At 36.4% G+C, this 16,486-nt stretch overlaps 1 pseudogene; it reads right to left on the bottom strand.

Annotated features, from left to right (window-relative positions):
- Nucleotides 1-720: 720 nt before the first annotated feature.
- On the bottom strand, nt 721-825 carry LOC120094941 (small nucleolar RNA SNORA17; annotated as a pseudogene).
- Nucleotides 826-16,486: the final 15,661 nt, after the last annotated feature.

Raw genomic sequence — 16,486 nt, 5'->3', positions numbered from 1 at the left:
GTCTGGGCTGGCATCTGTGGTCTCTTAGAGCCTTCAGCACACCTGGCCAGGCCTTTCTGGCTTTAGAGACTCCATTAAGAAGTCAGATCTATTTCTAGTAAGTCTGCCTACATATGGTACTTTGTCTTTTTCCCTTGTAGCCTTTAAATTTTTTAAAAAATTTAATTGAATAGTTTATATATTTACATTTCTTTTTTAATTATAATTTTTAATTTTTATTGGATATTTTATGCCATTTTCTTTCAAATGTAGTACCATTTCCCCCTTCACCCATCCCCCTTCCCCCTCCCCTTACTTCTCTAAAGATGGTCCCACTCCCACCCACCCACTCCCAACTCAACACCCTGGCATTACTCTACACTGGAGAAAAGAACCTTCATAGGACTAAGGGCTTCTCCTGCTTTTGATGTCAGACAATGCCATCCTCTGCTACATATGCAGCTGGAGCCATGGGTCCCTCCATATCGTTGGTAGTTTAGTCCCTGGAACTCTGTGGGGTCTGTTTGGTTGATACTGTTGTTCTTCATATGGGGATGCAAACCCCTTGCTCCCTCAGTCTTTTCTCTAACTCCTCAATTGGGGTTCCGACGCTCAGTCTGATGGTTAGCCGCAAGCTACCTCATCTGTACAAGTGTTCTCTAGCTTTCTCCCTCACTGGGAGCCAATTTTAGACTGTCTGGCACTGGAATTATAGTCATATCAGGCTCGCCTTTCTCAGAGAATGATAGGCTGCTAGTCATTTAGAAATTCATAAGTCAGAACCTTGAGTGTAGACATAGTATTTCTCCTCTCTGCCACATAATATTCCTGGATTTCTTTAAGAGATTTACTCCTTTCCTATTTAGAACCCCCATCATTTTCATATTGTTTTCAGGGTCTTTCCTTTATGCTTCTATGTTAGAATATTTGTGTTGTGCTGTGGTAGGATATCTGGGCTGTAGTAAAGGCATATTCCATAGATGTTATTGATTGTACTTTTATGCTGGTGTCTAGGCATCTGGAGTTGGGATTACTTTTTGTCCATGTGCTAATTTCTGGATTTGATTTGTCTTTGTTGGGTGGGTGTTACGTTCCTTGGTTTTGGTTTCCTTTGTGGATTTTTGGAAAGTGTGCTGACTGTGTGTTTCCTGTTTTCCTGGACTGCTCAGCTGGGATGTTCATAGGAAATGCCTGCTGGTATTGAAAGCATGAATGCTAAGATGAGTTGGGGAAAGGTAAGCAAGAGATGTAGGCCCTTGAAATCAGAGAAAAAAACAAAGACCATAGCTTTTTTCCTGCTACAGAGCTTGAATGGGACTGCTGGGATTGGATTTTAGGAGCAGTAGGTGTGTGTCCATCTTCAACTTCCTTGTTGTTCTGGGAGGAGCAGGCTTTACCAGTTGTGGGAGGGAGGTTAGAAGTGGAAGACTTGTGGGTTCCCCTGGAGAAGCTATTAGAGGAGGTAGTGAAGACCCCCATGGGTGTTCTGTACCAGAGCTGAGGATGAGAATAGGGGATGTTATCTCAGGAAACAGAAATAAGTATACTTATATAATTTAAATAACCATATACTTGTCTAAAAATGACTCCATGTACATGGAAATATTTCTTAAAACTGTGTACTTACATATTTAACATGGAGTAACTATTTTGAAGTTAGCAGAAATGAGGCTTAATTTTCCCATTTTATATACATATGATATATGTTTGTATGAATATGTATAAGTGCCTGCACATGCCACATGTATGTGTAATACAGATATTTGAAAAGGTTTGCAAAATAATGTGAATGCTGTAAAGTATAGCATCATTTTAATTTATACTTTAGTGAATTTCTTCATTATATAGGAATATATTCATAGAGGAAAAGAGTACATATTGAGAAGGAAGTGCTTCCCAGATTAGTGACTGAAGCTACTTTCCTATTGTCTGGTTTCCTGACATTTACTTTAAGAAATCTTAGATAGCACATATGTCCATGTTCAAGGAAAATGTGTTGTATTGTTATCTGCATAATGAGCATCTTTTATCAATATTCAGTAGCTAGAGTCTGAGAAGTGTCATGGAGCTCCTGACTCATTTCCCTCTGGTAGGAAGCCTTTGTCTAATTAGTCACACACAGTCAACACATATCCCATTTGTACTGGGTAAAGCAGAGTCACAGGAGCCAAGACCATGACTAGAAAAAAGCACACACTCCTGCTACTGCTTATAAGATCATGCTGAGCTTTCCTTTTTAGAAGTGTCAAGACAGTGTGGGTTTGAGCTACTATGACTACATAGAGAATTTTAGAGATGCCGACTGCATGCCTCACAGTGATAAGTAATTAAACTTTATTTTCCTATTCGGTGTGAAATTGCATAAAATACCATACAGTAAGAGTGAAACACTGCCTCATAAAAGCATACTGGAGTTTCATCACAGCAATTTCTCTGACCATTTTGTAACGACTAACAGTAGTTACATACACTGAAGGCTTTTGAGGCTCTAGCTTGAATCTGATGTCAATTACTTCCCAGCTGATTGACTTTAGGGAATATATATGTTTTTACTCACTCCCTAGTTAAGGAATACTTGAGGTTCTGAGAAACCCACAAATGTTACCACTGTCAGACCTGTCCAACCCGAGATACATTCTGAGACTCAGAAGCTCAAAACCCTGGTTTCTCAATCCAATTTTTCTTTTTAACTTTATTTGTAGACTTTATTTATTGACATAAATGGGAGGTGAGACCCTTGGTTCTGAGGCTTGATGCCTCAGCATAGGGGGATGCTAGAAGGGTGTGGTGGGAGTGGGTGAGTGGATATAGGAGCACTCTCGAAAAGGTTTAGGAGATGAGTAAAGGGGGACTAGGATGTCGTGTCTGTGGAAGAGTAACCATTAAGGGGGATATCATTTGAAATGTAAATAAGTAAAATGAATAATAATAATAATAATAATAATAATAATAATAATAAAACACAGAAACAAAAACATGACCTTATGTATCTCAGGCTGGATTGAAACTCATGTCCCTCCCATCTCAGCTCCCAGAATGTGAGGATTGCAACAATGCCCCAAACATATCCAGTTTTCTCATCCATAATGTGCACTACTTTAAATATCTGTGGCTTCTAAGGTAAGTGTATTTTGATACGACCAAACCTTTCATATGTGAGCCCTCCTAATTTATTTCTGAGCTACCACTATTTTATTAATGTGTATTTCTGTCTCTTTGTAAATCACATTCTGTTCAATTATTGTGGATGTGTTATATCTTTGAAAGTCAGCAAATTCGCTCTTTCCAAGTTTTTATTCTTTCAATGGTACTACATGACAAATGGGATAGAAAAGAATATGTGAATCAATCACAGGTATAAACAATTAACATACATGTCTATGAACACCAAGAATATGTGATAAAATGAATAGTGTCCTCAATAAATGATAGTAGAAACACTGGATGTTCACATGCAAAAGTGAAATTGGACTCATCTCAAAAAATAACTAAAATCAATGAAAACATAGGACTTCAGGCTTTGATTCAGCAATAAGGAATATGTGGAAAGATTAATGATTTCATTCTGCACAAATATATCATGACTATGAAACCAAAGTGAGAGCAACAAAAGAATAACTAACAAGTCAGAGGGAATCAGACCGAAGTTTCTCAGGGCTGGACAGATAGCTAGTAATTAAGAGTGCCCTCTGCTCTGCCAGAGGATCTAAGTTCACACTTACCATCTTTATCAGGCAGCTCCTAAGCATCTGTAACTCCAGCCCCAGGGAATCTGGCCTTGTCTGCATTCAATGGGCATCTGCACTCAAGTACACACACCTATACACAGATAAAAAGACCCACCATAAACGTAGCTCTTTTTAAGAAATTTTCTTTTTCATCATAAGTCTTGGGCATACAAAAGGGAGCAAGCGGCAGAATGAAAAGATAACCTTGAAATGGGAAAATATTGACACAGCTTTTGCCTGATGACACAATGAATAATCTTCAAAATACACTGTTCTACAATTCATTATATAATGTCTTCTAATAAGTCAATTTAAAAATGGGCAGAGAATCCAGAAGAGGGCATAGGGTGGGCATGGAGCCTCACCCTCGCTGAGGAGCTGTTGACATTTGAGTGCTGCCTAGTGAAAGTAAAGGAGGTTCTCTTCAGTGGTATAGTACCTAGTAGCAACCATACTTCAGGGCAGACCTTATACCCAAGAGTAGGCAAATAACACAAACTGTATTTGATGGTGGAGGGTGAGATCAAGTTAGATGGTTAGGGAAGCCAGGAAAGATATGGGAATAGCTGGAGGGAAGAATGAAAATGATCAAAAGACATTGTACGAAACTCTCAAATAATTTATAAAAACATTTTTGGATGTCACAGATAGTAAATGATATCTGGAATTGGAAATAGTTTTTAAAAGGCAATGGCCCTAACTTTTCACTTTAAATCAAGCATTGTTTGGTAGAAAATTACATGAATATGTAACAATTCTGAACAATACTCAAATGTCCTTTATTGAATTGGCAAAATAAAGGGGTTTAAAGTTGTAAAAAAAAGGGCTGAGAATTTGAATAAGTATTTCTTCAAATTCTTACTAATCAGCAAGTGCTCAACATCACTAGTCATCAGGATAGTTCAAGTGGAACACCTTATATCAGCTAGCTTGGTCTTTAGGAAAATAAAAGTTGTGTAAGGATGAAGGGACATTAGAATCCTGCATATTATGGTTGCGGATCCCAATCATTGCTAAGATGGGAAAAGAGCTAATTCAGTAGATAGATAAATATATCATTTAGAATTTTAACAGAAGGAAAGTCTGTAATAAGCATCAACATGCATGAAAAAGACAGTGCACTAAGTGAAATATACCAATCACAGGAAGCCAAGCACTATATAATGCCACTTACACACACACACACACACACACACACACACACACACACACACACACACACACACACACGGCAAATGAAATTATATAATTGTAGCACAGAAATTGTACAGCCATCTAAATGAAAATGGTTGTTATCTAACATGACTAAAAAGGCACATTTATTAGAAAAAGTTCCTGTTCAAATCTTATATCCTGTAATCATAGGATATACAGCAGATTCAAGGACCAACAGGGAAATATGAAGCCTTGTTGAGAGAGGTGTAAGAACTGAATTTAGCCAACTAGATAATGTGAGTATACCAAAAGCTTAGTGAACTAAATTTTGCACAAGGGTTACAAACTTTCTGCAACATAAGAACTAGAAAGTTAAAAATGTACAACTGGAAATCTCTCCCATCCTTAAAATTTGCAGAGCTGATTTGCAGGAGGACATCTGGGAGCCAGTACCAAGGCTTCCTGTCTGCTTCTTGGGAACAGGCACGATCCTGGTATTTGGGCAGGAGCATCTGTGTTTCTTCTTAAAGGTTGCCTACCAAATCTTAAAAGAGAGCTTTCAGATGTCAAGTCTGGTGTCGGTAGATAAATGAGACAAGAAGGTGAACTCCAAGACCAACTCCTAAAATACAAATATCTATGACAGATTAAAATAGTGCCTAGTAGACTCTGGTTAACAACAGTCTAGTGTTATCCCTGATGAACACAAAGACAATGGATGTATAATACTATAAATCTTTGGGAACTGATAAGCTAATCTCTTGAATATCGGAAAATGAAGTCAGACTTAAAACTCATTTCAAGGCCTTTCTGTACCCTTAGACTAATGATGTGCTCTCATGACAATTTTAACTGCACATTTCTAACCTGTATTATCATTTTGTTATGAATAAGGTTTCCCTGATATTTTGCAAAACAAGAAAAATCACATTATTCCATATTAATTACAATATATACATATATGTATCAGGAAACTTATACACCTACACTCATTTTTCTTACATGTATTTGGCATAAAGAACAACAAAACCCTGTTATCGACAGCTGTGGCATTAAGGAAACTGAAAGGTGTACCTTCTACCAGTTCATGGGAGTATTTTGTTTGCATTTCTTCCAATTTCTGCCACATATTATTTTGTCATCAAATTATAAACACCTTTGATATTGGGGGAGATAACTCTGTCTGATTTGAGTTGTACAAAAATGTGAGTTTATCACCTTTATTTTGTTCTTACTATATTAATAAAGTATTTTAAATGTTACTGATTGTTCAGCATGTTTTGTTTTCAAATTTGAAGAATAATAATATTTTTCAAATACATACAAATGCGAATGTTTTAAAAATATGTGTCTATTTGATATATTTTGTGCAAAGAATAGCACAACTCTATTGTTAAAAGTTTCCAGTAGCTTCTTGCTTTATTTATGGTAGCATTTATTTTATCAGGGACCTATTGTCCATAACTCCTCAAAACTCATTTTCTATCTATTGTAAAATATTGCCTATGAAATATTTTTCTTTCACTTCTTTTTCCTTTTTTTAATTTGACTTGTCTGACTTTAGAATCATAATCTATGATTTGTCTTCATATGTGTGATAAATCCTGACCTAGAGAGAGTATCCATTTCCTGAATGCTTATCATAAGGTCATAACTGGTTTTCATGGACAACTTCTCTTCCACAACAGTTTGTCTTCAAAGAGGGCAGGACCTACCCCTGAAGATTTAATTCATTCCTGGTCTTAGCAAAAATTCCTGCACCACAGAGTGTTCTGGGCCATCAATATTTTTAGTATTTGACTTAACACTTTCCCTTCCTACTCTCACCTCATCAATTACCTTAGAGTTCTATAAAAATCTCTAAACATAGCTATATTCTCACCTCAGAGGCTTTAACGTAGTGACTCCCTCCATTTGCAACAACATTGAGATGTCTACTTTTCCTTATATCCTCACACATTTCCTCAAAAATATGATTGCCATTTCTCCCAGGCCAACAAAAATGGCTTCTTGATTTTCATCTCTCTTTCCCTGCTTTGTATTTACACACATATGTTTGGTGATAACAAGAAATCCCAGCTGGATAGACCAGAGACCTATGATAGAACACAATATAATTGGAAAAAGATGAAATGATTCCTAAAGATATTCTGCTATACTCACAGATCAATTCCTAGCCCCATTGTTAGAGAGGCTTCATCCAGCAATTGATGGAAACAGTTGTGGGAGACTCACAGCAAAACATTAGAAGGCCCTAGGGGAATCCCAGAAAAGAGAAGAAAGAAGGATTGTGGGAGCCAGAAGAGTCAAAAAACCACAAGAACATCCACAGAATCAACTACCCTGGGCTCATAGGGGCTCACAAATACAGAGCCAATAATCAGAGAGCCTACTTGAGCATCACCTAGGCCCTCTACACATATGTTACAGTATGGTAGATTGGTCTCCTTGTGGGGCTGAGTGGGACCAGATGATGTCTCTGACTCTTTTCCCTGCTTATGGGAACCTTTACCTCTTATTGCATTGCATTGTGAAAATGTAATATGAGAGGAGATGTTTTATCTTACTGCAACTTGATATGGCACTTTCTTTGAAATGCACGGGATTCTTGCCCTTTTCTGAAATGAAACACAGGAGGTGTCTGGATATGGAGGGAGGGACTTAGAAGGGCATAGGGAGGGGAGACTGTGGTTGGAATGTGACTTGATAAACATGAGCTACATGGGCGGTTTTCTCCTCACACTGATCTTGCGCCATAAGAGTTCTTGCTCCATAGAGAGAGTTCTGAAAGCATGATTAAACTATACTGTTTATATCACTTAAAGCCTTTTTGTCGCACCCTGGCATCGTACAAATGAAATAGGACCTGACAGCCTGAAGAGAAAGAGCCTTTCTACTGTCTTCACAGTTCTTTCATATTTCCCAACTCTTATTTCAAATCCTAAATTCCAGCTGTGGTAAATGAGTCACAGTCCCCCAAATAAGCTTTGTTTGTACAAATCTCTATGTCCCTGCCCTTGGGTTGGATGGTCATATACAAATGTCTGAACAAAGACACTTCTGTCTTAAAGTGGATATTGTTAATAATTGTACCAGAAGATCAGCAAGAGGGTAGAACTCTCCCAGAAAAAAAAATTAAGTGCCAGCCATGTTAGCCTAGACCCGTCTGCTGGGAATATCCTCTCTAATTTCTTTGTCTTCCTCTCTCAAAATCGCTTTTATGTTTTAGCTCGTGTTACTTCCTCAAGTAGACTTTTTAAATTTTTAACATTGGTTATTAATTAAGGTCACTTATTGTATTCAATGTTTAATTTCTGATGTACCCATATTTTTTTATGTTCCTAGAAAATAACCCCTTCAATAAGGGCGTGTCTCTGTAGTAATCACAAAATATTGTGATAGTGTAAATTAAGGAGTCAAGTTTTGAGGCAGTGGGGATAGATGAGTAAGTTTTTATTTTGGAGATTTCACATTTTAGATGAATGTTCTTGAATAATAAAAATGTGATCATAGTGGTAAGGTTTAATGAAGCTAGACTTGATTCAAAATTGAGGAGAAAACAAACTAAGAGAATAAATACATAAGTAGAGTAATAAAGTAAGGAAACCTAGTTGGACAACAGAAATTCTCTATATAAAATTCACTAAATAAACAACTACTTTAGCAAAAGGAATACTAACCTGGCAGTTGTTGTAACTGAGACTCACTGAACACAGATCTAAAATACTATTGCCCTTACTACTTCATGTGTTTCACTAAGACAGCCATTAGAAAGAAGTGGGCAATGTTCTTAGCATTCTCATTGGCTGATGAGGGAAACCCTTTAGAGAGAAAAATAGCTTGCACAGAACTGGGAGAATTACGAGATATTATAAACTAGCAGGAGTTCAGATTCTCTATGCATGTTGGGTGTCCTTGATCTGTAATGCATCTCCTCAACCCACTTCCAGACACTCCACAGTGGTTTAGTTTGAAAACTTACTTTATCTGGAAGCATGTTTCCCAACTCAATGCAAATGAATTATTGTAGATTTTAAATGGGGGAGGAAGGAATGTAGGATATCAAGGATTAGGGAGAATGGGCAGAGATCTGATGCTTTGCTCTTAAATCTGACAGCCATGAATATTCAGAAAATGATGTGTTAGATAGATTTAAGTTTTATGTTTAAATTTCACTTGTGAATGTGTAGGAACTTTCCAAAGTATGTTAGAATGGGTCTATGTTAAGATTCACTTCACTGACATGATATAAAAATTTCATAAAGTATAGATGAGAGTTATGATAAACATCGAACTAGCTAAGATGAGTGTTTCTTTTCAACTTCCAGTCATGTGCATAGGTCCTTACTCTAGGAAAAGCTGTGTTCATTGGTCAGTAGTAATTTCTAAGCTATGCTGATTATTTTCCTTTCTGATGTAGAAGAGGAAGCTCTTTACAACTTATCCTTTTTATTCCCTATATCTCAGGGATGAATCCTTGCATATGCATAAATGAATGCATAGAAAATGACAAAGAAGCAATTTTTTTCATTTTTATTTTTTAAACAAACAAAAACCCATAAAACCTAAAAGGCAAAACATGTTTGTCTTATTGAAACTTACTTTGTTGCTACCAGTGGACGTACATGGCTTATTCCGTCATCTGTCAATGGAGACAATGCTTCAATTCTATTAACTGGTTTACAATGTCTATAAAGATTGACCAGAATTGTTGAAGTGGAGAATGGCAGTAAAACTTAGAAAACATTCTCTTTACAATTGTGATGTGCTGTGGGATTGCACAATGGCTGAATTATTTAAATTCAGTATACAAAGCTGAATGTAGTAATATTTATAAACAAACTAAAAGATGACAGAAAATAGTAATTATAAAAATGTTTACATTAGTTAGTGATAAAGTCTATATGGAATTGGGAGTTCCAAATGTGCTTTCCACTCATTCATTAATTTATGAATTTATTCTGAAAGGGAAAATTAGTAATATTTTGTTAAAATAATAACTATAGTATTAACAGTAATACTATTATTATGATAGTTAATAAGTTTGAATCATTCAAATATTTTTTCATAAAATCAATCAATTTAAAACCAGCTCTATGTTCATAATAAACTGAATGAAATTTTTAAACCCGGTATTAAGTTTCTTCTTGGTGTTAAGAACAACTGACAACTAAGTCAGATTGTGAAACTACCATGTTGAAGTCATAGCAATGTCCTCGAAGGAGATGAATGGACAAGGAAGGAAGAAGGATGTGCTTTCAAAGAGGACAAGTATTTCCCCTGGTGCTCTAATATCTGTGCCATTGATGGAGGTGCCTCCCCTTCTACAATAAGAAATATCTTTCCAGACTCTCCTATAGACTAAGAGTTTGGGTGTTATCAAATCCAGTGACGTTGACAATCAAGATTAATCATCACAATTTGAGATGACTTATGGTTTCTGGGGCTTCTCTCCCTGTTTTCTTTCCCTCAGACTTTTAAAAAGAATCAGGTAGAGTCAAGATTTTTTTTTATTATTATCATTAACTTGAGTATTTCTTATTTACATTTCGAGTGTTATTCCCTTTCCCGGTTTCCGGGCAAACATCCCCCTAATCCCTCCCACTCCCCTTCTTTATGGGTGTTCCCCTCCCCATCCTCCCACCATTGCCGCCCTCCCCCCAACAATCACGTTCACTGGGGGTTCAGTCTTAGCAGGACCAAGGCTTCCCCTTCCCCTTGTGATCTTACTAGGATATTCATTGCTACCTATGAGGTCAGAGTCCAGGGTCAGCCCATGTATAGTCTTTGGGTAGTGGCTTAGTCCCTGGAAGCTCTGGTTGCTTGGCATTGTTGTTCATAAGGGGTCTCGAGCTCCTTCAAGCTCTTCGAGTTCTTTCTCTGATTCCTTCAACGGGGGTCCCATTCTCAGTTCAGCGGTTTGCTGCTGGCATTCGCCTCTGTATTTGCTGTATTCTGGTTGTGTCTCTCAGGAGCGATTTAATAAAGGGGTGTGTCTTTATGTTCTTATAGGTAATGGGAGACAAGGACAATGTTCAGCTCCCCACTAACCTTCTTTATTCAGTTGATCAAAACAACATAAATATCCCATAACCTTCCAAGTCAGTGCCACAAGATTACTAGTTGCACAACACAAAAGCGCATGGGGACATTGCATAATCTGTCTACAACGCCAAGAAATTATAAATTTGGACTTTTGAGAATTTTCAGCCGTGTGGAAAGTAAACTTTGTGTCTGTTTAATATTTAATAAATCTCATGTTCTAACTTGCAATTTGTTTTAGTTTGCATATACACATATTAATATATGAATGTATACATACTATATATAGATATATATGTAAACATGATCATATTAACAGCATAAGCTTCTGTATTTTCAAAAAAGTGTTTAAAAGGCCATTTTTTAAAGTAAATTTGAAGAAGATATTTAAAGGCATTCATTTATTTATTTATTCACTCATTAAAGAATTCTTCAGAAATGCTATTAGTTGAAATGTTCTTCACAATATACAGGGTGTCTTAGTAATAATAATAACGGCCCTCTGAAGAATGATTAAGTCATGATTAAGTCTTTGTTTTGAAGACATTTGTAAAAATGTTCTCCTTCAGTATTCCAAGTATTCAAAGTTCATCCCTGTGAAACACCTACAGAAATTGTTCTTTCCCTTTAGACAATGTAATTTCCAAGTATCTTCTTAGGAGCACAGCACAGTATTCACAAAACTATCAAGCTCACAGGCTCCTTAGGCTTGGACATTTATATTGCAGAAAGAACACACATATCTTTTCTATGAAATCCCTCAGTATGCATTAATTCTCTAATAGAAGAAACAGAATAGATAAACACACATAAAATAAGGAACAGTTAATCTAATAAAGCACAGAAAGCAGAATTTTATTAAAAAGGATCATCAATATTTTACTTTGTAACAAATTATAACTTTTAAGATTTCCAGAGATCATACCCTAGGTTGTATCACATATATTGATCAGCAAAATTAAGCATGCTTGTTTTGGGGGAACTTACCAATGCCTTTCCATCCAAAGAGTAACATGGAGAAGCTGACACTAATCAATAAACATGGAGAAGCTGACACTAATCAATAAACACGGAGAAGCTGATACTAATTAAGAAGCACTATGATTTTTTTCTATAATTACTGTAAAGTCAACTCTGCTGACATTTGTATTATTCCTCACCATAGCAATAAGAAAAGAACATTACTGCAAAGGGATGTGAAATGATAATTCTGTGATTCAAAACAACACTCAATGAAATAATACCAGTACTCATCCTCCGAAAACCTGTTTTCTCCTGATGAAGTATATGTATTCTGTTAAGATACTTTCATTAGTCTAAAGTTAAAAACTATGTTAAGAAGCAGAAAGCTCTCCACTTGCTAACCAGAGCTGACCCTGCCTAGCTTCAGAGATCAGACGAGATGGGGCACACTCAGGATGGTATGGCCAGGTTCAAAGGTTAATATCAGTTGAAGTTGTATTCACATCCAAAGCTTCTTTCAGGATATTTGAGTTTTTCATAACCAAGAACACAAGAATATTTTTGTTCTTTTAGATTTGTTTTTTAAGCATGCCACATCTTGACATTAAGTTATTCTAAATAATAGTGCTAAAATAAGCTTAATCAGTTCACAATTCAACTGAACATCATCATGACTAGAAATCACTGCAATGACGTCTTATCAATTGTTACTTGATTTCAATGCATTCCGTGACATCTTAGGGCAAGGAAAACAAATTTAAGGAGTCAAGAAGCAAATCTAAGGAGTCTTTCCCTAATCTTTGCAAATTATTTGGATAGTGACTGACACTGCTCCATTGTGCACCTGTTGAACACTTGATCTATGACCTGCACAAAGTAGAATTTATTATCAAATATAATACAAAAACATTAATACACCATGTTTATATTATTTCTTTAATAAATTTACCTGCTGAAATTCAGATAGAATCCTCAAGAAAAGAATATAAAGTAATAAAAGCCAGGTAACTAAAGGTAATACTGAGAATGAAACTCTCAGACTTTGTGTATGAATGCAAAGTTTTGACTAATTTGAATGATATAAACAAACTGTAAGACAAATGGTAGAAGTCTGAGGAGAGATAGTATTTCTGCTTTGTCACTTGAAAGCTTATTTTAAATTTTGCAATTACTTTAGACAACACAAATTGTGTGGTTTCAAGCTTAATTTTAATTATACTGTAAATTTTCTGGACCAATATGAACGTATCAATATAAAGATCAACATTAATACTAATATTTAGGTATTTGGCATTTAAAAATTAATGGTCTCCCATAATTAGCTAATTATAAATAACACCATATTTAAGTTTCATTCCTATATAGGTTTCTTTGCGGATACTGTGAGTGGTCATGTTTACATGATCACTGCTTTGCATATTTAACATTAGTATTTAGAAAGGCTACTGATTTTTATAAGTAATTCGGTATCCTGATACTTTGATAAGGTATATTTATTTGTTCAGATGGGTTTCAGGTAGAATGTTTGTGTTCTCTTGTGAATAACACTAATCATAGGGAACAATATGAAAAATTTAAGTTCTTATTTAATTTTATCCCTATAATTTTGTTCTCTTATTTTATTGCTTTAGTTAGAGTTTCAAGACTCACTACTATTTCTGTGCAGTCAGCAAAGATGAAAAAAGAGTAGGAAAGCTGAAGATGGCTTTGACGCCAGCCTTGGAGATGCAGAGTTTGGAGTTTGCTTAGCTGGCTTCCTGTCTTGCTTTGGCAATTACAGTTAAGTGATTGGATGAATCTCAGAAAAGGCATTGAACTTTGAACTTTTAACATTGTTGAGACTTCTATAGACTATGGGGACGTTTGAAGTTGGACTAAATTTTTTATTATTATTATTCTGTGGCTAGACATCGCCCCCATAGACTCATGTGTTTGAACAAGCCTATAGGGGTCAGGAAGTGGACTGTGATAGTTCGTATATGTTTGTCCCAGGGAGTAACATTATTAGGAGGTGTGGCCATGTTGGAGTAGGTATGTCACTGTGGATGTGGCCTTTAAGACTCTCATCCTAGCTGCCTATAAGGCAGTCTTCCACTAGCAGCTTTCAGATGAGCATGTAGAACTCTCAGGTTTGCCTGTACCACGCCTTCCCGGATGTTGCCATGCTCCTATCTTGATGATAATGAACTGAATCTCTAAACCTGTAAGCCAGCCCTAATTAAATGTCCTTTGTGTATATATGAGCTACAAATGGGGCAGGCTCTGGATGGCCATTCCTTGAGTCGCTGCTTTAAACTTTGCTTCCATATCCCCTCCTATGGTTATTTTTTCCCCCTTTTAAGAAGGAGTGGGAGAATTCGCATCCTTCTTCTTGAGCTTCCTGTGGTCTGTGGACTGCATCTTGGGTAATTTGAGCTTTTTGGCTAATATCTATTTATTAGTGAGTGTATACCAAGTGTGTTTTTCTGTGATTCAGTTAACTCACTCAGGATGATGTTTTCTAGTTCATTCCATTTGCCGATGATTTCATGAAGTCATTGTTTTGGTGAGTTGAGCAGTACTCCATTGTGTCGATGTACCACATTTTTTTAAATCCATTCATCTGTTGAAAGGCATCTGGGTTCTTTCCAGCTTCTGGCTATTATAAATAAGGCTGCTATGAACATAATGGAGCATGTGTCTTTGTTGAATGTTGGAGCATCTTTTGGGTATATGCCCAAGAAAGATATAGCTGGGTCCTTAGGTAGTGGAATGTCCAATTTTCTGAGAAACCTCCAGACTGATTTCCAGAGTAGTTGTACCAGTTTGCAATCCCACCAACAAAGGAGGAGTATTACTCTTTCTCTACATCCTTACCAGCATCTGCTGTCTCCTAAGTTTTTGATTTTAGCCATTCTGACTAGTGTGAGGTGGAATCTCAGGGTTGATAAGATTGATGAAGCTAAAAAAATGCATGCTGAAAGGGACCGGATATAAATCTCTCCTGAGAGACACATCCAGAGCATGTCCAATACAGAGGCTAGCAGCAAATCACTGAACTGAGAACAGGAAATTAGAAGAAGTATTGAAAGAGTTTAAGGAACCTACAACCCCATAAAAACAACAATGCTAACCAACCAGAGCTTCCAGGGACTAAACCACTACCAAAAGACTATACATGGACTGATCCAGGGCTCCAAATGCGTATGTAGCAGAGAATAGTCTTGTTGGGGCATCAGTGGAAGGAGAAGCCCTTGGTCCTGCCAAGGTTGGACCCCCAGTTCAGGGGAATATCGGGGACAGTAAGGGGATGTATGGGGGAATAAATGTATGGGGAGGGGGAGGGGAGCGAATGAGGGCTTACGGACAGGAAACGGGGATGGGGAATAACATTTGAAATGTAAGTAAAGGAATATATCTAATAAAAAATAAAAAAACAATGTCCTTTATAAGAAAAAATATCTTTCAGTTTTTATGTTGTTAAAAACTTCAAACACTACACTGAGAAGTAGTCAGAACAATTGACAGACCTAAGTTTTTCCTGATAGAAATGGATTGCTTTGGTTTCTCCTCTATTCTGGATGATGTTGGTTGTGTGTTTATCATCTAGAACTTGTATTGTTTTGCGGCATGATTCCTGCGCTCTATAGGACTTTTCTCATGAAAGTATGTTATGTTTTAATCATATAGCTCTTCTGAATCTGTTGAGGTGACCAGGTTATTTTTGTCCTTAAGACCATTTATATGATTTATTTCATTTATCAAATTATGTAAGTCAAACTACCCTTGTATCTCTGGAATAAAGCCAACATGATTATTGAACATGATCTTCTAAATTATTTTAATTTTTGAGATTAGCACTTACTCATATCATGTGCCCCTTCTCTTTTCTGTCTCCAAAATTTTCCATGTACCACACTCCTTCATCTTTTTAAATTTATGACCTCTACTTCTTTAATTTTGTGCATGCACATGTATGCTCATGCGCGCACACACACACACACACACACACACACACACACACACACACACACACACACGTACAGATGATTTCCCAGTATGTATAATGCTGCATACCTGTCTATGATTTCATGCAAATCTTTTGGTATCATCTCATGCTTACACATATACAGCACAATTCCTGTACTGTGACTCAGGGGATCACAGGGAAAGAGGCAGCAGAAAGGTTTGAAAGGGCAGTGAAAAAGAAAATTTTCTGTGAGATTAAATCTTTTTAAAATGTCAACGCAGGTACAAACATGAAGTTTTATCTAAAGAGATAATCTTTCTGACATATACCTGGGCTCAATTGGCAACATTTAGTAGAAAATCTACTTCTATCAGGGATATTGGCCTGAACTCTTGTTCTAGTAGTATTTTTACTTCATTTTGGTATTAGAGAAATAATGTCCTTGTAGATTGAGGTTGGAAATGTTCTTTTTAACTCTATTTTTAAATAAATAATTTGAGAAATAATTGCCGTAGTTCTTCTTTATAAGTCTGGTAGAATTCTGTTATGGCTTTATCTGAACTTACTCTTTCTTAGTCAATTTCATTCCACTCAATCTTTGATTTGTTACAGATCTTTTTGAATTTCAATTGTAAAATAATAACCCAATCCTGCCCCCATCGTTTAGATC

The sequence above is a fragment of the Rattus norvegicus genome, chromosome 9 (assembly GCF_021556685.1).
Source record: "Rattus norvegicus strain SHRSP/BbbUtx chromosome 9, alternate assembly SHRSP_T2T, whole genome shotgun sequence".
Lineage (NCBI taxonomy): Eukaryota > Metazoa > Chordata > Mammalia > Rodentia > Muridae > Rattus > Rattus norvegicus.
This window is presented reverse-complemented; position numbering and strand designations above follow the sequence as displayed.